Source organism: Hyperolius riggenbachi, chromosome 11 (assembly GCF_040937935.1).
Source record: "Hyperolius riggenbachi isolate aHypRig1 chromosome 11, aHypRig1.pri, whole genome shotgun sequence".
Lineage (NCBI taxonomy): Eukaryota > Metazoa > Chordata > Amphibia > Anura > Hyperoliidae > Hyperolius > Hyperolius riggenbachi.
Window position 1 is genome coordinate 24,087,321 of NC_090656.1, and position 27,395 is coordinate 24,114,715.

The window sequence follows — 27,395 nt, forward strand, 5'->3', positions numbered from 1 at the left end:
AAATATTCTCATATTTTTATTTTCAGTTCTGTAGTGTTTTTTTTATAACATTGCATCATTCTCTAATATTTGCAGTTTACACACTACTCAACACTCTAAATGTTTTTACAGAGCAGGCCAGTGAACTTTTGAACTGTCCTCTGGAGAGAAAAAGAAAATACAGTGACAGACAGTTGCGATAATAAGCTTCAGAAGACAGAGCTCTCTGCGACTTTGAAAGTGGTGGGGCTCAATGGCTCTTTTGCATAGTTAACAACTGGAGTTTCTTAACTCTTCCTGCACTGGAAACAATATTAGACTTATGTCTCTGCTCCTAATGTTTTTCGCTTCAGTGTCTGTTTGACTTACATCTGTCAGGTTAGCCTTCTCTCTCCCTGCACTGCTTGGGCAGCCATCTTTTTGGTTGAAAGGAGGTGACAAGGAGCATAAGACACAGTTCCAACTGTCCTGTGTCCTGATAACCCCTCCGAGCTGCACACGCTAGGCTTCAAATGTCAAATTCAAAATGTAAAAAAAAAAAAATTCACCAAAACAGCAGAACCAGAACAACAACATCAGAAATCCCATCATGCTGTGCACAGCATCAGGGGAAAAATGCCCGGGCAGTTTTCTTCTGTGCAGCTAAAAATGAGGCTTGTATAAGAGAAACAAAGTTCTGATGCTGTTAAACTGTTAAAGAAACACCAGGCCTTTTCAGTGCTGCTGAGTCGATTTTTAGTCTGGAGGTTCACTTCAATATGGCCACCAAGCATGCCTCGGCCGCACTCTTGTCTATGTGGATTGTGCAGCCGTGGTACGCTTGGCAGCCATATTAAGCGGGGAAAGATGAACCAACCCGTGGGTGGGGAACCCGATCGGGGCCTGGAAAACGACGAATAAACCGGGCAGAATGAAACAGAGGGCGCGGGTGGCGTCCTCTGTGGAGAAAGAATGCACACAGGTATTCAACTTTTTTTTTCTTTTTGACCTTTAGTCCTTTAAGCCACCTGCAAGCAGGAAAATAATCAGAATACTTTTGACAGTACTTTTTCTCCTACTTTATGGTACTTTTTCAATTGCAGAATGCTGAACAGTTATTTTGAACAGAAGATGAAACATTATCTCCTAGGAGAAAACTAAAGGCCCATACACACGTCGGATTTTTTTAAACGACGGGTCGTTTGGATGTCCCATCGTTCAGTTATCCGGACGTCAAATCGGGCGTGTGTACAGTCCGTCGTTCAGGTGATAAGACTGGTCTTGAGCGATCCGCCAGGCGAGACCAGTCTTATCCAGGGCCAGATTTAGGCCTAGGCCACCTAGGCCATGGCCTAGGGCACTACAGGAGGAAGGGCACCAAAGCAGCAGGCTAAACTGGTGCAGCATTTGCAAGCTTGCAAATGTTGCAATGAGGGGAGATCAGGCAAGTGCCTGACCGCGGTACTCTGCTGCCAACCACCTGTGCAGTGGTCACCTTGCTCTCTGTGCACATTGGCGTTGTGGTTGGCAGCTATGGACTTGGGCAGCATTGGAGACAGAGGGGAAGAGGAAGCTTCTGCACTGGAGATGAGTGGAGAAATGAGTGACACTGATGGCTGCTGCGGTGTGAAGGTGAGCTGGCTACCTATACTGACAGGGGGCTGGGAAAAGGAGGGATTAAGGATGTCATCTGGCTACCTATACTGTAGGGAAAGTGGGGAGGAGTTATCTGGCTACATATATTAGGGGGAAGGGGGAGGGGTCATCTGGCTACCTATACTGGAGGGAAAGGGGGAGGAGTCATCTGGCTACCTATACTTGGGGGGGGGTCATCAGGCTACCTATACTAGAGGGAAGAGGGGAGGGGTCATTTTGCTACCTTTACTGAAGGGGGGGGCGGCTGGTGACAGTGACCTAGGGCGGTAATGAGTACAAATCCGGCCTTGGTCTTCTCACCTGAACGACGGACTGTACACACGCCCGATTTGACGTCCGGATGACTGAACGATATGACGTCCAAACGACCCGTCGTTTAAAAAAATCTGACATGTGTATGGGCCTTAAGAGGAACAAAAGTGAATTGCATTGGGTTCGGGGAGAGATAATCCACAGATAATGCAGGTAATAACACAGATGTGGAGATCTGGGGTTTTGAACGATGTAACAGAGTGTTATACAAATATCTAACTGCAGCTCTTTCAGTGGACATACAGTAGTTGTGTGTATTGATGTAGCACGAGTCATTCATCTGCATTGCTAAGTCATAGTAGCCATGAATAGGTAATCATTGTTTCCAGGCTGAATAGTTCTGTCTGCCACCCACTGAATTCACACAGTGCCCACAACATTCTCAAAAAGAGCACTTCACATGAGCGGAATAAATAAATACATATACAAAATCTGTTTTGTAGCAGTGAATGTGAAAGCAATACAATTATAAAATAAACCAATAAATACACATAAAATAAAAAGAACTAAAAATACATTAAAATAAACATACTGTGAATGAAGGTTCTGGTTTACTATGCTTCACCTGGGTTGGAGAGGGGTGTAACTATAGGGAAGAATACACTGCCATCCTAAGGGGCCCAGAGCTGTGAGGGGGTTCCCAACTGCTAACATCCCCTTACTTTAATACAGGGGACTTAAATAGGAACTCCAGTGAAAATAATGTACTAAAAAAGTGCTTAGAGAGGAACTTCAGCCTAAACAAACATACTGTCATTAAGTTACATTAGTTATGTTAATTAAAATAGATAGGTAATATAATATCTTACCCACCTTGTTTTAAAAGAACAGGCAAATGTTTGTGCTTGGAAGAACAAAGAGAAATCGAGAGCCCGATATGGTGTAGTATTGTTAAGTTGGTTGTGGTTTAAAGCAAAATATTTAGAAATACTCACACACATGGGTTACCCATAAGCAACCACTTCAAGTGCAGGTGGGGAGTATTAGAACCTGACCCCACTCAGGTTATTAAGATGTCGCTCTCTGTAGATAGGAAACTGGGTAGCACCCCTCCACCGAGGGTGGAATCAAGATTTCAGCAAGGCTTGGTGTACAGAGGCGCCAGAGTAGAATAAAAATGTTTAAAAACCGTCTAAAAGAGGGGGATGTTCAGGTGGACTTGCCTCCCTAAAAAGTATAGAACTCAATTGACTCACAATATATCAATACAAAAAACGTTTTTATTTAACTCCACTTAGTGCAACGCGTTTCGCAGGTGTGGTCCTGCTTCATCAGGCAAACAGGAGTATAACTATAAAACAAACAGAAATATATACAAACTTAATGACCCATAGAAATAGCTTAAAGTAAAGGCGCAGTATAAAAACATGAGAAGAGATGGTAAAATTTTAACATTTTTGTTCGCAGTGCAGTAAAACTCGCTCTATGTCTAAAAATTGCATCTTATTGATCATAAAATATCCACAAGAATCCAAAATGTAAACAAAAGTCATTAAATTTCCATAATTGTCAATTGATATGTTAAAGTTCATCAGCTTCTAGATTAAAGGATAGTCGGTTTAGTAAGTATAACATATAGTACTATTTTATGGCCCTAGAGCTAACTTGCAAGAAGAATTGCTAACAGTCTAAATTGATATAAAAAAATTCAACACCTCAACAAGAGTGACTTACCTCAATGGGTCTAGATGCAGAAGTGAGCGCAAATGTTTGATTTCATGATGGCAGCCATCTTTTTGGTTGAAAGGAGGTGACAGGGAGTATGAGACACAGTTCCAACTGTCCTGTGTGCTGATCACACCTCCCAGTTGCTAGGCAACGTGGATAACAACATAGGAAATCCCATCATGCTTTGCACAGCATCAGGGAAAAAAAGCCCGGGCAGTTTTCTTTGATGGCTGGAGCTTAGCTAAAAATGCAGCTAAAAATGATGCTTTGATAAGAAAAACAAAGTTCTGATGCTGTGAAACTGTTAGGGCCTGTTTCCACTACACGCAGATTCTGCATGCAGAAAACTGACTCCAATGAATGCCTATGGGAAATCTGCATCAGAAAAATCGCGTTCAGTGGAAACAGGTCCATAGACATTCATTGGAGTCCGTTTTCTGCATGCAGAATCTGCGTGTAGTGGAAACAGGCCCTTAAAGAAACACCAGGCCTTTTCAGTTCTGCTGAGTAGATTTTTAGTCTGGAGGTTCACTTTAATTTTTAATTATTTATTTACACATTATTTAGTCAGTGTTTGCCTATTATAAAATCTTTCCTCTACCTGATTTACAATCTGACATTTATCACATGGTGACATTTTTACTGCTGGCAGGTGATGTCGGGGGAAGAAGATGCTGCTTGCTTTTTTGGCAGTTGGGAAACAGCCGTTATTTCCCACAATGCAACAAGACTCCCACAGTGTGATGTCAGAAGCACAGTGCTGTGAAGCGCTGACATCACACTGTGGGAGGGGTTTCACCACAATATCAGCCATACAGAGCCCCCTGATGATCCGTTTGAGAAAAGGAAAAGATTTCTCAGGGGAAAGGGGGTATCAGCTACTGATTGGGATGAAGTTCAATTCTTGGTTATGGTTTCTCTTTAAGATCAGGTGTTTTGGTAGCTAAACATGTTATGGGTGCGAAGATCCTGATGGCCACACGTGAGTTATGACCCTTGTGAGATGGTCCCCAAGGCTGTAAGGGCCACCAAGGGGAGGCAAGGGAAGGGGTGTTGAACATTGGGGGCCCATCAAGGTTTTGCAGTGGGGCCCCATAAATTATAGTTACGCCACTGTTAGAGAACGTTAAAAGATACCAGAGCTGAAATGAATCCTCCTCGCTGAGCTGTCCGGCCCACAAGCCAGTCACGCAGTACTGTCCATGCTCTGGCCCAGTGGCACGTGTCCTGGATTGCACTTCCATGGCTGGGAGTAGTGTTGGGCGAACATCTAGATGTTCGGGTTCAGGCCGAACAGGCCGAACATGGCCGCGATGTTCGGGTGTTCGACCCGAACTCCGAACATAATGGAAGTCAATGGGGACCCGAACTTTTGTGGTTTGTAAAGCCTCCTTACATGCTACATACCCCAAATTTACAGGGTATGTGCACCTTGGGAGTGGGTACAAGAGGAAAAAAAAATTTAGCAAAAAGAGCTTATAGTTTTTGAGAAAATCGATTTTAAAGTTTCAAAGGGAAAACTGTCTTTTAAATGCGGGAAATGTCTGTTTTCTTTGCACAGGTAACATGCTTTTTGTCGGCATGCAGTCATAAATGTAATACATATAAGAGGTTCCAGGAAAAGGGACCGGTAATGCTAACCCAGCAGCAGCACACGTGATGGAACAGGAGGAGGGTGGCGCAGGAGGAGAAGGCCACGCTTTGAGACACAACAACCCAGGCCTTGCATGAGGACAAGAAGCGTGCGGATAGCATGCTTTGTACCACCATGCAGTCATAAATGTAATAAAGATAAGTGGTTCAATAAACAGGGACCACGCGGCAACGCTAACCCAGCAGCAGCACACGTGATGGAACAGGAGGAGGCGCAGGAGGAGAAGGCCACGCTTTGTGAGACACAACAACCCAGGCCTTGCATGAGGACAAAAAGCGTGCGGATAGCATGCTTTGTACCGCCATGTAGTCATAAATGTAATAAAGATAAGAGGTTCAATAAACAGGGACCACGCGGCAACGCTAACCCAGCAGCAGCAGCAGCAGCAGCACACGTGATGGAACAGGAGGAGGCGCAGGAGGAGAAGGCCACGCTTTGTGAGACACAACAACCCAGGCCTTGCATGAGGACAAAAAGCGTGCGGATATAGCAGCAATGCTTTTTGCCGCCATGCAGTCATAAATGTAATACAGATGAGAGGTTCAATAAACAGGGACCGGAAACGCTAAACCATCCCAGATGTTCATCGGTCATGTTACTTGGTTGGGGTCCAGGAGTGTTGCGTAGTCGTTTCCAATCCAGGATTGATTCATTTTAATTTGAGTCAGACGGTCTGCATTTTCTGTGGAGAGGCGGATACGCCGATCTGTGATGATGCCTCCGGCAGCACTGAAACAGCGTTCCGACATAACGCTGGCTGCCGGGCAAGCCAGCACCTCTATTGCGTACATTGCCAGTTCGTGCCAGGTGTCTAGCTTCATGCCCGGTTTCAGGTCCAGCGGTGCCAGCCACAAATCCGTCTGTTCCTTTATTCCCCTCCAAATTTCCTCCCCTGTGTGCTGCTTATCCCCAAGGCAGATCAGCTTCAGCAACGCTTGCTGACGCATGCCAACAGCTGTGCTGCACTGCTTCCACGATCCTACTGCTGCTGGTGCTGGGTTAGCGTTTCCGGATGAGGTACAGCTTTGAGATGCGTTGGAGGAGAAGGAGTCAGAGAGGTAGGTGCTGCTGTTGTTATCCAGTGGGAGGGACGGCGGTGCAGCTGTTTGCGGCGTGGGAAACACCCGCGCCGTAGCAGGTGAGGAATCGCTGCCAGGCTCCACAAGGTTCACCCAGTGCGCGGTAAGGGAGATGTATCGACCCTGGCCGAACGCACTCGTCCAGGTGTCAGTGGTGAGGTGAACCTTGCAGGCAACGGCATTCTTCAAGCTTCGGGTTATTTAGCTGACCACGTGCTCATGCAACTCAGGCACTGCAGAGCGCGCAAAGTGGTAGCGGCTGGGAACCACGTAACGTGGGATGGCCACTGACATCATGCCCTTGAAGCTGTTTGTCTCCACCACTCGATATGGCAGCATTTCGCAGGCCAGAAGCTTGGCTATGCTGGCTGGCTGTTACTGCCACGGCTCGGGGGTCATTTGCTGGCAATTTCCTCTTGTGCTCAAACATCTCAGAGACAGACAACTCAACCGTAGCGCTGCACACCGAAGGGCTGTTGGTTGTTGTGTTTGATGAACACTGGGAGACCTCAAGAGCACTAGTCCGGAAAGTGACAGTGTCAGCATCGTCTGATGTTTGTGAATGTTGTGAACCACGCAATGGCTGGGCTACTGCTGCTGCTGAGGCGGGTCTGGTGGTGAGTCTGGTGAACCCAAGGGAGGCAGTGTTGCTGGTGGTACCCTGTCCTGCCGCGTTTGCCCACAGAGTGGGATGTTTGGATAGAATGTGGCGGCTCATGCTGGTGGTGGAGAGGTTGTTAATACTTTTCCCCCTGCTCAGGCGGGTCTTGCACACCTTGCAAATCGCCATGGTAACATCCTCAGTGCAGTCTTCAAAGAAAGCCCAGACTTTAACTGGCTGAGGACTCGGACCTCGTGCGTGATGTGCTGGTGCTGCTTAACCCACTGCTGGACGCTTGAGAGGTCATCCAAGTAATTATCTGGTCCTGTTCTTTTGGATCTGTGAGGGTTGTTGTCCTGGACAACATGGGCAGTATTGAGTGGGTTTTCTTGGGTGCTCCCCTGTGGCCTGTACGTGAACCGTCAGGGGAAACACCTCTTCCCTTGCCCCTCCCTCTTTCACCGGATTTCTTCCTCATTTCACTTATCCTTAAAGTACACGCTGACTGGCAGCAGTACAGTGGCAGTACAGAAATGCTATACAGTGGTGGGTGAGCGGTGTACCACTATTGTCAGCAGTGACACAGAGCACAATGCTATACAGTGGCGGGTGAGCGGTGTACTACTGTTCCCAGCAGACACAGAGTGGAAGTAAACACAATGCTATATAGTGTGGCTGAGCCGTGTACACAGAGTGGCATTAAACACAATGCTATATAGTCTGCTATATAGTCACCCCGAACAGGGTGATGTTCTGCAGAACCCGAACAGTGGCAAACACTGTTCGCCCAACACTACTGGGAGGGAACGCAGATTTTAGTACCTAAACACACGATACAACATGTTTTCCGGGGTCGGACTCTGAGGCACATACAGATGGTCCCGATCATCATCCTCATCATACAACTCTTCTCCTGAGTCTGACCCACCCACCACCTCTGCCACCCCAACATCCCCAGACACAGACCCCTCATCGTCCTCAACATTAACTTGGGATGCTGGCCTGAGCCAGACCTCCTCCTCCACATCAGGCCCCATCATCTCCTCAATGGCAGCCCTCATTAATCGCTCTGGCGACGGACTGATGGACACAACGTTCTCCTCCGGGGAGGGCTGCTGCTGACCACTGGCTGCTGGGGTGGATGTTATAGCTTGCGTGGGGCGTTGGCTGTTGCTGTTGTTGGGAGTGCTGCTCACAGCGGAGGTCTCTGGGGAACTCATGTTGAGCTCATATAGTGGTTGACGGTGAGTGGAGTATTACTGATCCCAGCAATATACACACTGACTGGCAGAGTACGCAATGCTATATAGTGTGGCTGAGCGGTGTACACAGAGTGGCAGTAAACACAATGCTATATAGTCTGGCTGAGCGAGCGGTGTACTACTGTTCCCAGCAGAATCAGAGTGGCAGTAAACAATGGTATATAGTCTGGCTGAGCGGTGTACACAGAGTGTCAGTAAACAATGGTATATAGTCTGGCTGAGCGAGCGGTGTACTACTGTTCCCAGCAGAATCAGAGTGGCAGTAAACAATGGTATATAGTCTGGCTGAGCGGTGTACACAGAGTGTCAGTAAACAATGGTATATAGTCTGGCTGAGCGGTGTACACACAATGCTATATAGTCTGCTATATAGTGTCAGTAAACAATGGTATATAGTCTGGCTGAGCGAGCGGTGTACTACTGTTCCCAGCAGAATCAGAGTGTCAGTAAACAATGGTATATAGTCTGGCTGAGCGGTGTACACAGAGTGTCAGTAAACAATGGTATATAGTCTGGCTGAGCGGTGTACACACAATGCTATATAGTCTGCTATATAGTGTCAGTAAACAATGGTATATAGTCTGGCTGAGCGAGCGGTGTACTACTGTTCCCAGCAGAATCAGAGTGGCAGTAAACAATGGTATATAGTCTGGCTGAGCGGTGTACACAGAGTGTCAGTAAACAATGGTATATAGTCTGGCTGAGCGGTGTACACACAATGCTATATAGTCTGCTATATAGTGTCAGTAAACAATGGTATATAGTCTGGCTGAGCGAGCGGTGTACTACTGTTCCCAGCAGAATCAGAGTGTCAGTAAACAATGGTATATAGTCTGGCTGAGCGAGCGGTGTACTACTGTTCCCAGCAGAATCAGAGTGGCAGTAAACAATGGTATATAGTCTGGCTGAGCGGTGTACACAGAGTGTCAGTAAACAATGGTATATAGTCTGGCTGAGCGAGCGGTGTACTACTGTTCCCAGCAGAATCAGAGTGGCAGTAAACAATGGTATATAGTCTGGCTGAGCGGTGTACACAGAGTGTCAGTAAACAATGGTATATAGTCTGGCTGAGCGGTGTACACACAACGCTATATAGTCTGCTATATAGTGTCAGTAAACAATGGTATATAGTGTGGCTGAACGAGCGGTGTACTACTGTTCCCAGCAGACACAGAACAGTACACAGAATGCTATATAGTGTGGCTGAACGAGCGGTGTACTACTGTTCCCAGCAGACACAGAACAGTACACAGAATGCTATATAGTGTGGCTGAACGAGCGGTGTACCACTGTTCCCAGCAGACACAGAACAGTACACAGAATGCTATATAGTGTGGCTGAACGAGCGGTGTACTACTGTTCCCAGCAGACACAGAACAGTACACAGAATGCTATATAGTGTGGCTGAACGAGCGGTGTACTACTGTTCCCAGCAGACACAGAACAGTACACAGAATGCTATATAGTGTGGCTGAACGAGCGGTGTACTACTGTTCCCAGCAGACACAGAACAGTACACAGAATGCTATATAGTGTGGCTGAACGAGCGGTGTACCACTGTTCCCAGCAGACACAGAACAGTACACAGAATGCTATATAGTGTGGCTGAACGAGCGGTGTACTACTGTTCCCAGCAGACACAGAACAGTACACAGAATGCTATATAGTGTGGCTGAACGAGCGGTGTACTACTGTTCCCAGCAGACACAGAACAGTACACAGAATGCTATATAGTGTGGCTGAACGAGCGGTGTACCACTGTTCCCAGCAGACACAGAACAGTACACAGAATGCTATATAGTGTGGCTGAACGAGCGGTGTACTACTGTTCCCAGCAGTGACACACAATGACTGGGGGGGACCCTGGCTAGCGTGGCTGGAGCGCGAACTACCCTGCCTGCCTACCCAAAGCTAAACCCACAGACAAATGGCGGAGATATGACGTGGTTCGGGTATTTATTTACCCGAACCACGTGACAGTTCGGCCAATCAGAGCGCGTTCGGGTCCGAACCACGTGACCCGTTCGGCCAATCACAGCGCTAGCCGAACGTTCGGGGAACGTTCGGCCATGCGCTCTTAGTTCGGCCATATGGCCGAACGGTTTGGCCGAGCACCGTCAGGTGTTCGGCCGAACTCGAACATCACCCGAACAGGGTGATGTTCTGCAGAACCCGAACAGTGGCGAACACTGTTCGCCCAACACTAGCTGGGAGCTTTCTGCACATGTGCACTACATCAGGCCTGGTGGCCGGGAATGTACAGAACGTTCCCGCCCATGGGAGGGGGTTAAGGACGCAGCGCATGTGCATGACTTGGCTGCTGTACCTGGCCCAAAAAAAACAGAAAAACAAGAGGCGAGAAGAGTTAAGATGGCCATACATCAGGTGACTTGGTAGCCGATTGACCATTCGATTTGATTATTATAATCAAAATCAGATGAAAATCGGTGCACGCCTGATCGACAATGCGACCAATATCTGGACGAAATTGGTTAACTGTATCTATCAGACATGCTGCAAGATGTAGGGCCGACTTACTCGATCGTGTGCGCAGCGGTAATGGCGAGCAATATTGGGATGAACACGACAAGACCTCCGGCGCTGTCCCCCTAATGTGCAATTTACCCCAACGGTGCCCAGTGCACTATACATTACCTGTCCGTGGCCGCTGCTTGTCCTCTGCTGGCCCCGGGTGCACTCCTCACTCCATACACGCATCCCACATGGTAGCCAGAGTAACAGGGTGCGTGTGTGATGTCACACATGCACCCACTTGTATGCTGGCATCCAGGGGTGTAACTAGACATCACTGGGCCCCCCACCTCCTCGCTTTCTGCACAGGAAAACTGAGGACCAATGTATTTTCCCCATGCAGATAAAAACACTGAGACTTAAAGGAAACGTCAGGTAATCTATGCTACCCCCAGATCTACTTACCCGGGGCTTCCTCCAGCTCTTGCAGCCGGCAAGGACTTGTTGCAGCTCTGCTCCCAGTACATACATACACACACAGCCCTATTATTTTACTACATGAGAGCACATGCTATATGGAGGAACAACAATGACATGCTGAACATAAGGTATATTCACTGTAACTTTGGCAAAACATTCAGAATGTCACTGATTGATATTGTTATTAGGGGATCTGGGACTCCGTGTGAGACAACAAGCTCTCAATGAAGCAGCAACAGTAAGACATCAATCTCCACTCCATTGTGTAAAAGTAATCAGAGCCGTAAGGTCATCAGCCGTGTGTGATAAGAATCTAGGAATCCTTTGCTGAAAAGGGAACGTTTACAACTTGGGCAGCATGGTGGCGTAGTGGTTAGTGCTCTCGCCTTGCAGCGCTGGGTCCCTGGTTTGAATCCCAGCCAGGTCAACATCTGCAAGGAGTTTGTATGATCTCCCCGTGTCTGCGTGGGTTTCCTCCGGGAACTCAGGTTTCCTCCCACATCCCAAAAACATACAGATAACTTAATTGCCTTCCCCTAAAATTGGCCCTAGACTACAATATATACACAACACGATACATACATAGACATATGACTATAGTAATGACTAGATTGTGAGCCCCTCTGACAGACAGTTAGTGACTAGACTATATACTCTGTACAGCGCTGCAGAAGATGTCGGTGCTATATAAATACTAAATAATAATAATAACTTTTTTTCAAACTGTGGCTCTATTTTTTTGTAAGGTTGTACATGAAGTCATCAGAACTTTGCAGCAGTGAGAGACAGATGTTTTTTACGAACCCTAGGGAGCAGGGACAGAGTACAAATTCCAAAGTGTGTATGAGTCCTTATCTGTGTGGTGGACACCTGCAGTCAATATACCAATGGTGCGAGAGCAGAATACGTTTTTTTCTCTTCATGCCCTTAGCTGTCAGTCTTTCAAACCTTTCCCCTCACGGGCCCCCTGTGGCTTCTGAGCCCCCCTGCGGAGGCATCCCTTGCAGGGTCTATTGTTACGCCCCTGCTGGCATCCATGTGGGGTGCGTGTATGGAGCGAGGAGTGCACCCGGGGCCAGCGACTGACAAGCAGTGGACAGGTAATGTATATATCTCTGGGCACTGGGGGGGGGGGGGAGTTACTCGTCACTTATTGGGGGGGTGGCGAAGCGGTCCATGAAATTGATCGGGAATCGTCCTGCCGTGTATGGGCAGCTGGCAGATCTCTCTCTAATCAGATTCGATTAAAGAGAGATTTGCCTCTTGGTGGAATCTGCCCATCATCGCTAGATCTATGGCTACCTCTAAAGTAACCATTTACAGCAAAGGTTGATAAAAACGTAACTGTTACCAGTGTATCGCTTGAACTTCAGATTTAGTTTGCATAGAACGCAAAATGGGTCACACAAGCAGGACCATACGTGAGGGAAAATCTAGAGCCAAGTAGGTTGGTAAAAGCTGGCAAGTATGATGACCTAGAGGATCAGTACAATTAATCAAAAACTACTGTGTGCCAGTTAGTGTGCCAGGGTAGTCATGTATTAGTAAACACATCCATACTATCAGATACTACAGCAAGAAGCCTTTTGGTCACTCCTATATGGAGGGTAGCCTGGCTGTTTCTAATGCTTTAAACCAGTGTTTCTCAACATATTTTTGGTAAGTACCCCTTTTAATACCCTGTACTCACCGAGTACCCACTAGCATAGTAACCATTATCACAAGTACCCCTTGACCAATATATATTTAATCGTAGTACATGATCATTGGTTCTAAACCATTTCCAAGTATTTACGATTGCTTTTAATTAGCTAAAATACTAATTTGGTATTGTTTTTAATAAGATTTATCATTTTCTAAAACTCTAAATTTGTTATTCCTGGTTAAGTATATCAAGCTCGAGTACCCCCTGGGGTACGCGTACCACATGTTGAGAACCTAGGCTTTAAACCACAGCTGGTATAAAGCAAACGTTTTATACATACCTGCGGCTTCCTCCAGCCCCATACAGACATATCGTTCCCACGCCGCTGTCCTCCACTGCCCGCAGCTCCGATACCGGGTCCCGTCACTTCAGCCAGTCGGGGCCAGTTTACGCAGGAGAAGTGCGCCCTCTATGTATACTCAGCGGCTGCTGGAGTGATACGCAAACAGCGCACTTCTCTTACGTCACTGGCTCCGACTGACAGCAGTGCAGGGACCCGGTATCGGAGCTGTGGGAAGACTGAGGACGGCGGCGTAGGACCGATCCATGCGTAGGGTACTGGAGGAAGCCCTAGGTATGTATAAAATGTTTCCTTTATACCAGCTCTGGTACACTTTAAAGGATACCCGAGGCCGAGGTGACATCTATATATATAAAGTCGGATGTATGTGTGTGTGTGTGTGTATGTATGTGTGTGTGTGTGTGTGTGTATGTATGTGCCGCGATCACGCGAAAACGGCTTGAACGATTTGAACGAAACTTGGTATACAGATCCCTTACTACCTGGGATGATATGTTCTGGGGGTCTCGCGTCCCCCCTGCACACGTGGGCGGAGCTAAAAACAGCCAAACAGATTTCACCCATTCAAATCAATGGAAAAAATGTAAAAGGCTGTTATTCTCACAGTAATCAAGCCAGAGTCCCCACACATGGCACAGTTGGTCACTTGGTGACCGAGGTTACAAATCCCCAAAAAAAGTGGGCGGAGCATAAAACAGCCAATCAAATTTCAGCCATTCATTTTAAATGGGAAAATGTAAACTGCAGTTTTTCTTAGACTGTTAATCGCAGGGTTCTCAAACTTGCTACAGTTGGTCACTGGGTGAATGCGATTAAGATTCAAGAAAGTGGGTGGAGCCTACAACAGCCAACCAAAATTCACCTATTGATTTTCAAGGGGAATATTTAAACTGCTGCCATTCTTACACTCTTAATGGCAGAGGCTTCAAACTTGCTACAGTCGGTCTTCGAGTGACTGGGGTCCAAATTCACAAAAGGGGTGGAACCACAAACAGCCAATCAGATTTCCTTGGTGGATAAACTGCTTCCATTCACACATTTTTGATGCCAGGAACCTGAAAGCTCACAAACTTGGTCATTAAGTGACTGTGTGTCCAGGTTACAAAAAGTGGGCGGAGCCAAAAACAAATTTTACTAGGAAAATATAAACTGTAGCCATTCTTACACTGTTAATGGCAGTGTTCTCAAACTTTGCACAGTTGGTCACTGGGTGAATGAGATTAGGAAATTTGGAAGGTATGTGGAGCCTACAACAGCCAATAAAAATTCACCTTTGTCGATTTTCAAAGGGAATATTTAAGCTGCTACCATTCTTATACTGTTAATAGCAGATGCCTCAAACCTGGTACAGTTGGTCACTGGGTGATTAGGGTTCAAATTCAGAAAGTGGGCAGAGCCACAAACAGCCAATCAAGATTTGTTTATTTTTCAATAGGAATATACAAAGTATTGATACCAAGGACCCCAAAGCTGATAAACTTGATAAATGAGTGACTGTATGTCAAGGTTAGAAAAAGTGTGCGGCGCCAACAACTTAATTTTTTACATGGCAGGGTACCCAAACTTGACACAATTGGCCACTGGGTGACTAGGATTAATATTCAGAAATGTGGGTGGAGCCTAAAAACAGCCAATCAAAATTCACCTATTGATTTTCAAGGGGGAACATTTACATTGCTACCATTCTTACACTGTTAATGGCAGAGGTCTCAAACCTGATGCAGTCAGTTATTGGGTGACTGGAGTCCAAATTCACTAAAGTGGGTGGAGCCACAAACAGCCAATCAGATTTTTTAGATTGATTTCAGCCATTTTGTTATTGGCAGGGTTCTCAAACTTGACACAGTTGGCCACTGGGTGACTGGGACTAATATTCAAGAAAGTGGGTGGAGCCTACAGCAGCCAATCAAAATTCACCTTTTGATTTTCAAGGGGAATATTTACATTGCTGCCATTCATACACTCTTAATGGTAGAGGCCTTAAATCTGGTACAGTCAGTCACTGGGAGACTGGGGTTTACATTCTGAAAAGGGAGTGGGCCAAAAACAGCCAATCAGATTTGTTTAATTTCAATGATAAAATGCAACTTATTGATGCCAAAGACCCCACAGCTCATAAACTTGGTCATTGAGTGACTGTATGTCAAGGTTAGAAATAGTGGGCAGAGCCAAAAACAACTAACTTTTTACATGGGAAAATATACATTGCAGCTATTCTTACACTGTTAATGGCAGGGTTCTCAAACTTGACACAGTTGGTCACTGGGGGACTAGGATTAATATTTGGAAAAGGAGGTGGAGCCTACAAGAGCCAATCAAAATTCACCTATTGATTTTCAAGGGGAATATTGAAACTGCTGTCATTTTTACACTGTTAAAGACAGAGGCATCAAACCTGCTACAGTCGGTCATCAAGTCACTGGGGTTCAAATTCACTAAAGGGGTGGAGCCACAAACAGCCAATCAGATTTGCTTTTTTTTGGATAAACTGCTTCCATTCACACAACTTTGATGCCAGGAACCCTAAAGCTCACAAAATTGGTCATTGAATAGTGACTGCGTGTCAAGGTTACACAAAGTGGGTGGAGTCAAAAACAGATCTTCACTGTTAATGGCAGGGTTCTCAAACTTTGCACACTTGGTTACTGGGTGACTGGGATTAATATTCAGAAAAATGGGTGGAGCCTATAAAAGCCAATCAAAATCACCTGTTGATTTTCAGAGGGAATATTAAAATTGCTGCCATTCTTGCACTGTTAATGGCACAAGCCTCAAACCTGGTACAGTTAGTCATTGGGGTTCAAATTCAGAAAAGGGGACAGAGCCACAAACAGTCATTTCTTGGGAAAATAAAAATTATTGATGCCAAGGACCCCAAAGCTCACAAACTTGGTCATTGAGTGACTGTATGTCCAGGTTACAAAAAATAGGTGGAGCCAAAACCAAATTTCACTGGGAAAATGTAGACTGCAGGCCTTCTTACACTGTTAATGGCAGAGTTCCCAAACTTTACCCAGATGGTCACTGGGTGACTGAGATTAATATTCAGGGAAGTGGGTGGAGCCTATAATAGTCAATCAAAATTCACCTGTTGATTTTCAAGGGGAATATTTAAATTGCTGCTATTTTTATACTGGTAATAGCAGATGCCTCAAACCTGCTACAGTTGGTCATTGGGTGACTGGGGTTCAAATGCTGGAGAGGGGCAGAGCCACAAACAGCCAATCTGATTTGTTTAATTTCTATGGGAATATACAAATTATTGATGCTAAAGACCCCAAAGCTCACAAATTTGGTCATTAAGTGTTTGTGCGTTAGGGTTAGAAGAAGTGGGCGGAATCAACACAAGTCAAATACATACCCGGGCAACGCCGGGTCATCAGTGGGTGGAAACAAATACAAATTTCACTGGGAAAATGTAAACTGCAGCCATTTTTACACTGTTAATAGCAGGGTTCTTAAACTTTGCACAGTTGGTCACTCAGTGAATGGGATTAATAAATTCAGAAAAGTGGGTGGAGCCTACAAAAGTGTATAAAGCTTCACCTATTGCTTTTCAAGGGAATATTTAATTGCTACCATTCTTGCACTGTTAATGGCACAGGACTCAAACCTGGTACATTGGGTGACTGGGGTTCAAATTCAGAAAAGGAGGTGGAGCCACAAACAGCCAATCAGATTTTTTCATTTCAATGCAAATTAGTGATGCCAAAGACTACAAAGCTCACAAACTTCTTCAGTGAGTAATTGTGTGTTAGGGTTAGAAAAAGTGGGTGGAGCCAACACCAGCCAAATACATACCCGGGCAACGCCGGGCAATCAGCTAGTGTTACATAATGAGATAGACATGTGTATGTACAGTGCCTAGCACAAAAATAACTGTGCTGTGTTCCTTTTTTTTCCTTCTCTGCCTGAAAGAGTTAAACATCACTGCCCATATGCAATTCACTTTTTCTCCTGAGTTATCTTTCAGGAGATAATTTTCATCTTCTCTTTAAAATAACTTTTCAACATGTTACAATTGAAAAACTACCCAAAACTTGTTGAAACAGGACTATCAACATTATTGTGAGTGTTTTCTTGCTTGCTGGTGGTTTAAAATGCATGTTATAACACAGTGTGAAAATATCACCCAGGAGAAAAAGTGAATTGCATATGGCCCCAGGTATGTAAGTGGCAGTTCCTGTCTGAATCAGGACTGGGTCAGACTACAGTGTGATCCTCACTGATAAGAAATTACAACTATAAAACACTTTCCTAGCAGAAAATGGCTTTTGAGAGCAGGAAAGAGATAAAAAGAATCAATAGTTCATAGGTTTTATCTCTGGCATACTTCAATCAATGTGTCAATTGAGCAAAGACAATAAAACGGTAAAAACTTAAAAAGTAGATTGAAATATAAAATAAAACTGTGGAATATCTTAAAAAGTCATTTTTAGGAGAAGGAGGATAGATACAATTGTTTATTTCATTAGTTTATTTTCACCTTGGGTGTCCTTTAACCAAATGGACCCAAGCAATCTTAGCAGCGTGATAGGGTGCTAGCCTATGGGTGGGATGGTTTACCTTTTCAAATTTACCACCAAGAAGTAGGACTTTGGGGTTTCTCTTTCAATGTCTTTTAAGGAAGCATGATAGCAGATTTGTTACATCGGCCTAATAAAGGGCAGCATGCCAATCAAATGTGAATAATCTTATCCATCTTGTCATAGCCCTTGTAACAGTGAGATGATTTCAGTAGGAAGTATTTATTTAACTTAGGTGTAAAGTAGGCCCAGTGTCAAGGGCATAATTACAGCCCCCAGGCACCTCTAGAGGCGCTCAAGCTCCTAACAGTCAGTCTTTATGGCACTTGTTGATTTCTCACCTGAGGAAGCAAGCAAGCACCCGCCAAACGCATTGTCTTGCTATTGTGCTTGAAGAAAAACTATTTCCAGTATAACTGACTGACTTTTCTGGAGAGGTAAGATTTTGCCACACGTTATCTGTAAGGTATACTACGCGAGATAGTTTTCACACTAGGCGCCTCTACCCCTGCTGTTACTATGGAGGGGTTGGGTTGTGTTTTATCGCTCACACTTGCTATGGGAATGTGTTGTTGAGGGTAGGGGTAAGTATACTGGCCTCACTTGGTGGGGGGATATTATTTGCCACACTTGTTAATGGGGAAGGTGTTGGGGGCTAGATGGTGGCAGCACTTCTTATTTGGCAGTGGCATAGCTAAGGAACTCTGGGCCCCGATGCAAGTTTTACATTGGGCCCCCCAAGCACTCTATACGTAACACCAAAACCTGCCAATGGCAACTATAGTGTCAGAGATGCAAGAAGGGGATGGGGAGCAGTTTGTTAATGATTACCATTTTTCAAAGTATCTATAGAAGTGATTATTATGAGCACAGGACCAATAGAGAGCTAATACTGTAATTGAGGGAGGGCCCTTCGTGGCCCCTCTGGCCCAAGGGCCCCAATGCGGTTGCAACCTCTGCAACCCCTATTGCTACGCCCCTGTTATTTGGGGAGGGGATTTCCAGCTGCACTTGTTGTGGGGGGTAGAAGAAGAGGGTTATGATGGCCAAACAAGCATGGACTAGAACAGGGGCTGGCCACAAACATTGTGGATATACAACTGAGGGTCACCATGGGGTGGAAGGAAAGAGGGTGGACCTGTTACATTTTTGCTAGGCCCCATGTGTTTTCTTTTAAAGGAAACCTAAACGCAATTGAAAAAAAGAGAGTTTCACTTACCTGGGGCTTCTACTAGCCCCCTGCAGCCATCCTGTGCCCTGGGCCGCCTTGCGTATCATTACACGCATTACTGCGGTTACAGGACACTATATCGGGTGTCAACGCGTATCTTTGTACGTGTTGACACCCGCTATAGCATGCTGTAACCGTGGTAACGCGTGTAATGATTGGCGTGGTGGCCCGCCAACTCCGAGTCGGCAAAAACGAAACTAGCGGACGACGGAGGACCGGAGGGTCCCTGAGTGATGTCGAGGGGACAGGGTGGCTGCAGGGGGCTGGTAGAAGCCCCAGGTAAGTGAAACTTATTTTTTCAATTGGGTTTAGGTTTCCTTTAAACAATAGCTGTTTAAAGAATGCCTGGCAGTCCCACTGATGTTTCTGGCAATAACAGTGTCTAAACCTCACACCTGAAACAAGCATGCAACAAACCTAGTCAGGCTTCAGTCAGAGCACATGATCCGTATGCTTGTTCAGGGTCGACGGCTAAAGCAGTCAGATGATCAGCATTACAGCCAGGCAACCTGCATTGTTTAAAAGGAAATAAATATGTGTTCCTCTCACTTCAGGTGTGCTTTAGGATTTGTTTCTATTTGGGAGAAATACTTTCTACCCTTATTATCTCAATCCCTGCCGGCCAAACTGATTGAAGATATCTTAAAGGACATCCGAGGTGAAAATAAACTGATGAGAAAAACAATTGTATGTATCCTCCTTCTCCTAAAAATGACCTTTTTTTAGATATCCCACAGTTTTATTTTATATATAAATTTAGTTTTTACTGTTTTAATGTCTGTTCTCAATGACACCTTCATTGAAGTATGTTAGAGCTCAAATCTATGAATTATTGAGCCTTTTTGTCTCTTTCCTGCTCCAGGAAGCCATTTGCTTTCAGGAAAGAATTGTATGGCTGTAATTACTTATCAGTGAGAATTATGCTATGTATAGCCTGACCCACTCCGACCCTGACAGAAACTGTCACTTGCATACCTGATGTTTAACTCTTTCAGGCAGAGAAAGAAAAAAAGGAACACAGCATAGTTATTTGTGTGCTAGGCACTGTACATACACATGTCTATCTCATCATGTCACATGTCACCTCGGGTATCCTTTAAATGAAGAAACTGGATCTGGATGAGGAAGCTTCAAGCACTAAGTTCCCAGAAAGATTCTCCTGCTAAGCCACTCTCAGAAAGGGGCGGGAAAACGTGGCCCTCCAACTACAGAGCCCGGTTTTACACGAAGGCTGCATCTGTTATAGGGAACACACATCATTGCGTTTGAATGGCTCAAATGGCTTTTAAAGTCTGTCTATTTTCAGCTTGAGGGTTTCTCTTTTTAGCTGTTAAAAAGGTTTGTTTATCAGTTTGCATTTAACATGAAATAATTATACTGTCCTGACAGCAGAGTATGCAAATGTGAGGGGAACCACACTAATTGTCGCCCAGGGTCCTATTATACCTGAGACCATCTTTGGCCACCACAAGAGAGGGTAATTAATTTTAATTTGCCTTCTGGGGTTCCATCACAATTGGTGTGTGGAGGTTTATTCCTCTGACCCCACTAGTGCTGTATAATAGTAAAGCGGACTTCTTTTATTCTCATCTAACTACTATCTGACTACTGATGTACTTTTTAGTGCTATACAACCCCCACTACCAACGTAAATACCCACAAGGTTCCATTCTCATCAACAAATGTGTTCTCCTTGAGTACCAGATGCCTGAATTTTCTTTTTAGAGAGCATTTGAGTACTTTTGGAGGTGAGTAGACGTTAGGAACCTATTTTATTGGTGCAGAAAGCCATTTTGATGAAATCAAAGTACTGTACGTTTCTGAGAACAAATCGCATGTTCTCCTTTCTAGAACCTTACACTGAAGACTTCAGGAAGCTTGGCAAATGCACAAGAAAGAACTATATTTGTAGGTATACATTTGTGAAGAGTTTCATCACAGGACCTTATCAATAGTTGTAATATATACTTCCCAGTTAAGGATTTTATGGTGGAAATCACCAATGTCTCATGTTCCTTTGACGTGGATCTTGGAATTTTAATTTGCCCCTTGATCCTTTGTGGGTAATTTTTTGTTTACTTATAGAACCCTTAAAAAGTCCAACAACGTTTGAAAACCCTTCAGCTGAGGGACCTGTTGAAGAACATATAGCCTGGTAAAGTCTATAAACATTCTAAACACTTGCAGATAGATCTCCTACTTATTTCACAACAGGAACTTTAGAAATTACAAAAATACTCATTAGATTTCACTATCACACCATTCTCCTACCCCCATGAGTTTATGTTCATCATAGGATTCACAGACACACTGTACAAAATTATTTGTTATTTTCTAATAGAGGCAAAAGGGTCTGTAAAAGATACAGTTCCTTAAAGAGAATCTGTACTCTAAAATTCTTACAATAAAAAGCATACCATTCTATTCCTTATGTTCTCCTGGGCCCCTCTGTGCTGTTTCTGCCACTCCCTGCTGCAATCCTGGCTTGTAATTGCCATTTTTATGCAGTGTCCACAAACAAAAAACATGGCTTCTAACTAGAGTGAGAACAGCTCACTGTGTGACTCATGCAGAGCTTGGAGAGGGTGTGTAAAGCTAACACATTCCAGCCTCAGCCAACAGAGCCGACAGAGGAGAGAAGATTAGATTTATTACAGAGACAGTGACAGTGCAACTAGAAAAGGCTGCAGTAAGACAGAGCACATTAGAACAGGTATAGGAACTTATAGGATAGAAGAAATAAGGCTCAAAATGTTGTTACAGAGTCTCTTTAAGTAATTCATATGAGGAGTACACAAAAGTAACGAGAACTATCTACTGACAAGTAGGTGGGCACCAGTCACAACTTCTCCCTTCACCTTTAGTGCCTTCACTAAATATCATTTGCCATGTGGAAACATCTGAGTGGTCAGTGTGAATACTTTTTGTAGGTGCTGTTTGACATGTTTGTGTAATTTGCAAGAACAGACATTAAAAAGCAATTTGTGAACATCAAGTGTGGTTTCCTAATAGGAAAATTTGAGCGTAAACTATCACAATGCTTTGGAGGATTTATGAGGAAGATTGAAGATGTACCACAACTGGGATGTCCCTCATGCCCCAAATGTCCCCATGTCTGATTGTCCTGGATAGTGTACTGGTTAAGTCCTCTGCCTCTGATACATGACACCTGGGTTCAAATCTCAGCTCTTCCTGCTTAGTAAGCTGAGGCTATTCGGTAGGGGACCTTGGGCAAGACTCCCTAACATTGCTACTGCCTATAGAGTGCATTCTAGTGGCTGCAGCTCTGGTGCTTTAAGTCTGCCAGGAGAAAAGTGTGAAATAAATGTTCGGTCTCTTGTCTCATCCTAGAACAATGGAGGAATTGACTGGAATATCCTGGAGATCAAGCCAATGAATTTTGACAAAAGATTTGATGATGAAACGTGTTGGAGTGAAATTCATACCCAACGTAGATTTCCGATGACCAGAGAGCCAACTGTTACAGTGTGTGCCAGAAATTGCAAGAACAGTCAGAAATCAATCCTGATGTTTTATCAAACGTCCTCACAAGTGACACATCATGGTGATGTAGATAGGACCCAGAAACCAAGAAATAATCCAGTCAGTGGAAGATTTTCCCATCAACAAGGATGTAGAAAGCAAGGTAGGTGAGAGTTTACTTGAAGAATGGGCTCTATTCACAAAACTTCTCATACATGACTTATTTACCACCTAATTGATAAAATTAACCTTTCAGCACATTTACATGCAAAATAATCAAAGTAAGTTGCTTTTTATTATATATTAAAATCTTCTAGTGAGCTTTTATGAACTGTGTGTATGCTTGAAGCACAGAGAGCTTCTCAGAGAGTGTTTTGAGTTGTTTACACACAAATGTAATAACATTGGAATGTAAACAAAGATACTGTTACCTCCAGTCTGGATGCGGATTTGAAGCTGAATAGCCTTTCCATAGTAGGACAAGGTACTGTGTTTAACCATTTCAATTATGTTCTGCTACAAAAAAAATTTCTGAGATAGTAGCTTTAAAGTTGTAAGGAATCTTTTAGAGCAAAGTAGAAATGCTGACTTTCAAACTACTTTAACCACTTTACCACCAGCAGTGCGTATATCTATATCTATATCTGTCCGCGCTCCCGCTCGCTCGTGCGCGCACTCCCGCGCTCGTGCATGCCGCCGCCCGCTCGCCCGGAGATCAATGAACGGGAAGAACCATTCCCGTTTGTTGATCTCAGCCCCCCAGCAATGATCGGCTGCTTCTATGAGTAGCAGTGCAATCATTGTGAAAAAAAAAAGTTTCCCAGCCTCATTGTGCTTCCTGTAAGCGTACTTCCGACGCTTACAGGACGCATTCACAAAAAGTTACTGTGGCCATCTTGTGGCCAAATAGTAAAACTACATCCAAAAACATTTTTCATACATAAATACCTTGTTTTACATTATAAATTAACTCATTACTTCCCACACTCCCCAATTTTTTTTTTTTTTTTGGGGGGGGGGGGGGTAATGAAAAGAAAAAAAAAATTACAGTTTAAAAAAATACATAAATAGTTACCTTAGGGACTGAACTCTTTAAATATTTATGCCAAGAGGGTATAACACTGTTACTTTATAAACTATGGGCTTGTAATTAGGGATGGACGCAAAACTGAAAAAAATGCACCTTTATTTCCAAATAAAATATTGGCGCCAAACATTGTGATAGGGACATAATTTAAACGGTGTAATAACCGGGACAAATGGGCAAATACATTTCATGGATTTTAATTACAGTAGCATGCATTATTTAAAAACTATAATGGCAGAAAACAGAAAAATAATGATTTTTGTCCCACATTTTTTCCTATTTTCCCATTAAAACACATTTAGAATAAAATAATTCTTGGCATAATGTCCCACCTAAAGAAAGCCTAATTGGTGGCGAAAAAAATATATAGTTCATTTCATTGCGATAAGTAATGATAAAGTTATAGACGAATGAATAGAGGGAGCGCTGAAAGGTGAAAATTGCTCTGGTGCTCAAGGGGTAAAACCCCTCAGTGGTGAAGTGGTTAATTTTATTATATTTTTTGCTCTTTGGGAGATCAAAAATGTAACATAGATAAGGTGAAAACAGAGGAAAACAGGGGAAAAAGCTTTGTGAATTATGACCAATGTTGTTGTTTTTTTGTTTTGCTTTGTTTTTATACCAAGGGGATTGTCTACTTTGAATGTGCTCCTCTGCAGCACTAATAGCATTGAGTATCAGGCAGTTTTTGTTTTGATCAAATACTAAAAGACAATGGTTTCACCTGGACCCCTGTAACTTTATTTTTTAATTCCCAAGAATGAAAAAAAAAAAAAAACATGAAAGGGAAGGGTTTTCGGGATGTAAAAGAGGTGAAACAAAATCTGCAGAAGGTACACTAAACTAAACAGCGAAAACTTTGGATTTGTTTCACATGGGTGTTGCTAGGATCCTAAGAGATCCAGGGAACTTTTGGGCACTCCAGTTGAACATTGGATGTGGCTGTGGCCATAGGTGGAGCCACTTAACAGCAGTCTAAGCAGACCTGCCCAGCAAAATGTTGGATGAAGCTTCCCTCTCCAATAAAAGAAAAAATTCAGCATCTCACATAAATAAACAATGTCACTTAAACATAACTAGGCAGAGTTACCTGGCTTCTGTGCTGGCTGGTCTGACTTTCTGCTGGGCGGGCTGTCCTGTTGCCAGTCCCTCCCATAGCATTCCCTGACCTTCTGTTGGACAGGTGTCAGCATGGAAGGGGGTCCAATGCTCCCACGTGCCTCCCATTATGCACCACAACTCCCTGCATGCCCCATAGAAGAACCACAGCTCCCTGCATGCCCCATAGAAAAACCACAGCTCCCTGCATGCCCCATAGAAGAACCACAGCTGCCTGCAGGCCCCATAGAAGAACCACAGCTCCCTGCATGCCCCATAGGAGAACCACAGCTCCCTGCATGCCCCATAGGAGAACCACAGCTCCCTGCATGCCCCATAGAAGAACCACAGCTCCCTGCATACCCCATAGAAGAACCACAGCTCCCTGCATGCCCCATAGAAGAACCACAGCTCCCTGCATGCCCCATAGGAGAACCACAGCTCCCTGCATGCCCCATAGGAGAACCACAGCTCCCTGCATGCCCCATAGAAGAACCACAGCTCCCTGCATGCCCCATAGGAGAACCACAGCTCCCTGCATGCCTCATAGAAGAACCACAGCTCCTTGCATGCCCCATAGGAGAACCACAGCTCCCTGCATGCCCCATAGGAGAACCACAGCTCCCTGCATGCCCCATAGGAGAACCACAGCTCCCTGCATGCCCCATAGAAGAACCACAGCTCCCTGCATGCCCCATAGGAGAACCACAGCTCCCTGCATGCCCCATAGGAGAACCACAGCTTCCTGCATGCCCCATAGGAGAACCACAGCTCCCTGCATGCCCCATAGAAGAACCACAGCTCCCTGCATGCCCCATAGGAGAACCACAGCTCCCTGCATACCCCATAGGAGAGCCACAGCTGCCTGCATGCCCCATAGGAGAACCACAGCTCCCTGCATGCCCCATAGAAGAACCACAGCTCCCTGTATGCCGCATAGGAGAACCACAGCTCCCTGCATGCCCCATAGGAGCACCACAGCTCCCTGCATGCCCCATAGGAGAACCACACCTCCCTGCATGCCCCATAGAAGAACCACAGCTCCCTGCATGCCCCATAGGAGAACCACAGCTCCCTGCATGCCCCATAGGAGAACCACAGCTCCCTGCATGCCCCATAGGAGAACCACAGCTCCCTGCATGCCCCATAGGAGAACCACAGCTCCCTGTATGCCGCATAGGAGAACCACAGCTCCTGCATGCCGCATAGGAGAACCACACCTCCCTGCATGCCCCATAGAAGAACCACAGCTCCCTGCATGCCCCATAGGAGAACCACAGCTCCCTGTATGCCCCATAGGAGAACCACAGCTCCCTGCATGCCCCATAGAAGAACCACAGCTCCCTGTATGCCCCATAGGAGAACCACAGCTCCCTGCATGCCCCATAGAAGAACCACAGCTCCCTGTATGCCGCATAGGAGAACCACAGCTCCCTGCATGCCCCATAGAAGAACCACAGCTCCCTGCATGCCCCATAGAAGAACCACAGCTCCCTGCATGCCCCATAGGAGAACCACAGCTCCCTGCATGCCCCATAGAAGAACCACAGCTCCCTGTATGCCGCATAGGAGAACCACAGCTCCCTGCATGCCCCATAGAAGAACCACAGCTCCCTGTATGCCGCATAGGAGAACCACAGCTCCCTGCATGCCCCATAGAAGAACCGTAGCTCTCTGTATGCCGCATAGGAGAACCACAGCTCCCTGCATGCCCCATAGGAGAACCACAGCTCCCTGCATGCCCCATAGGAGAACCACAGCTCCCTGCATGCCCCATAGGAGAACCACAGCTCCCTGCATGCCCCATAGAAGAACCACAGCTCCCTGCATGCCCCATAGGAGAACCACAGCTCCCTGCATGCCCCATAGAAGAACCACAGCTCCCTGTATGCCGCATAGGAGAACCACAGCTCCCTGCATGCCCCATAGAAGAACCACAGCTCCCTGTATGCCGCATAGGAGAACCACAGCTCCCTGCATGCCCCATAGGAGAACCACAGCTCCCTGCATGCCCCATAGAAGAACCGTAGCTCTCTGTATGCCCCATAGAAGAACCACAGCTCCCTGTATGCCCCATAGGAGAACCACAGCTCCCTGCATGCCCCATAGAAGAACCACAGCTCCCTGTATGCCGCATAGGAGAACCACAGCTCCCTGCATGCCCCATAGAAGAACCACAGCTCCCTGCATGCCCCATAGAAGAACCACAGCTCCCTGCATGCCCCATAGGAGAACCACAGCTCCCTGCATGCCCCATAGAAGAACCACAGCTCCCTGTATGCCGCATAGGAGAACCACAGCTCCCTGCATGCCCCATAGAAGAACCACAGCTCCCTGTATGCCGCATAGGAGAACCACAGCTCCCTGCATGCCCCATAGAAGAACCGTAGCTCTCTGTATGCCGCATAGGAGAACCACAGCTCCCTGCATGCCCCATAGGAGAACCACAGCTCCCTGCATGCCCCATAGGAGAACCACAGCTCCCTGCATGCCCCATAGGAGAACCACAGCTCCCTGCATGCCCCATAGAAGAACCACAGCTCCCTGCATGCCCCATAGGAGAACCACAGCTCCCTGCATGCCCCATAGAAGAACCACAGCTCCCTGTATGCCGCATAGGAGAACCACAGCTCCCTGCATGCCCCATAGAAGAACCACAGCTCCCTGTATGCCGCATAGGAGAACCACAGCTCCCTGCATGCCGCATAGGAGAACCACAGCTCCCTGCATGCCCCATAGAAGAACCACAGCTCCCTGTATGCCGCATAGGAGAACCACAGCTCCCTGCATGCCCCATAGAAGAACCGTAGCTCTCTGTATGC

General features: G+C 45.6%; 1 long non-coding RNA gene across 1 annotated transcript in view; it reads left to right on the forward strand.

The window, feature by feature from the left end:
* The first annotated feature begins 22,262 nt into the window (after positions 1 to 22,262).
* The window catches only part of LOC137538755 (uncharacterized), a 353,414-nt gene continuing 348,281 nt past the window's right edge, over positions 22,263 to 27,395 (forward strand). Inside the window, exon 1 of the long non-coding RNA XR_011024881.1 lies at positions 22,263 to 22,551. This is a non-coding gene — a long non-coding RNA (uncharacterized lncRNA). The remainder of the gene's footprint in view (positions 22,552 to 27,395) is intronic.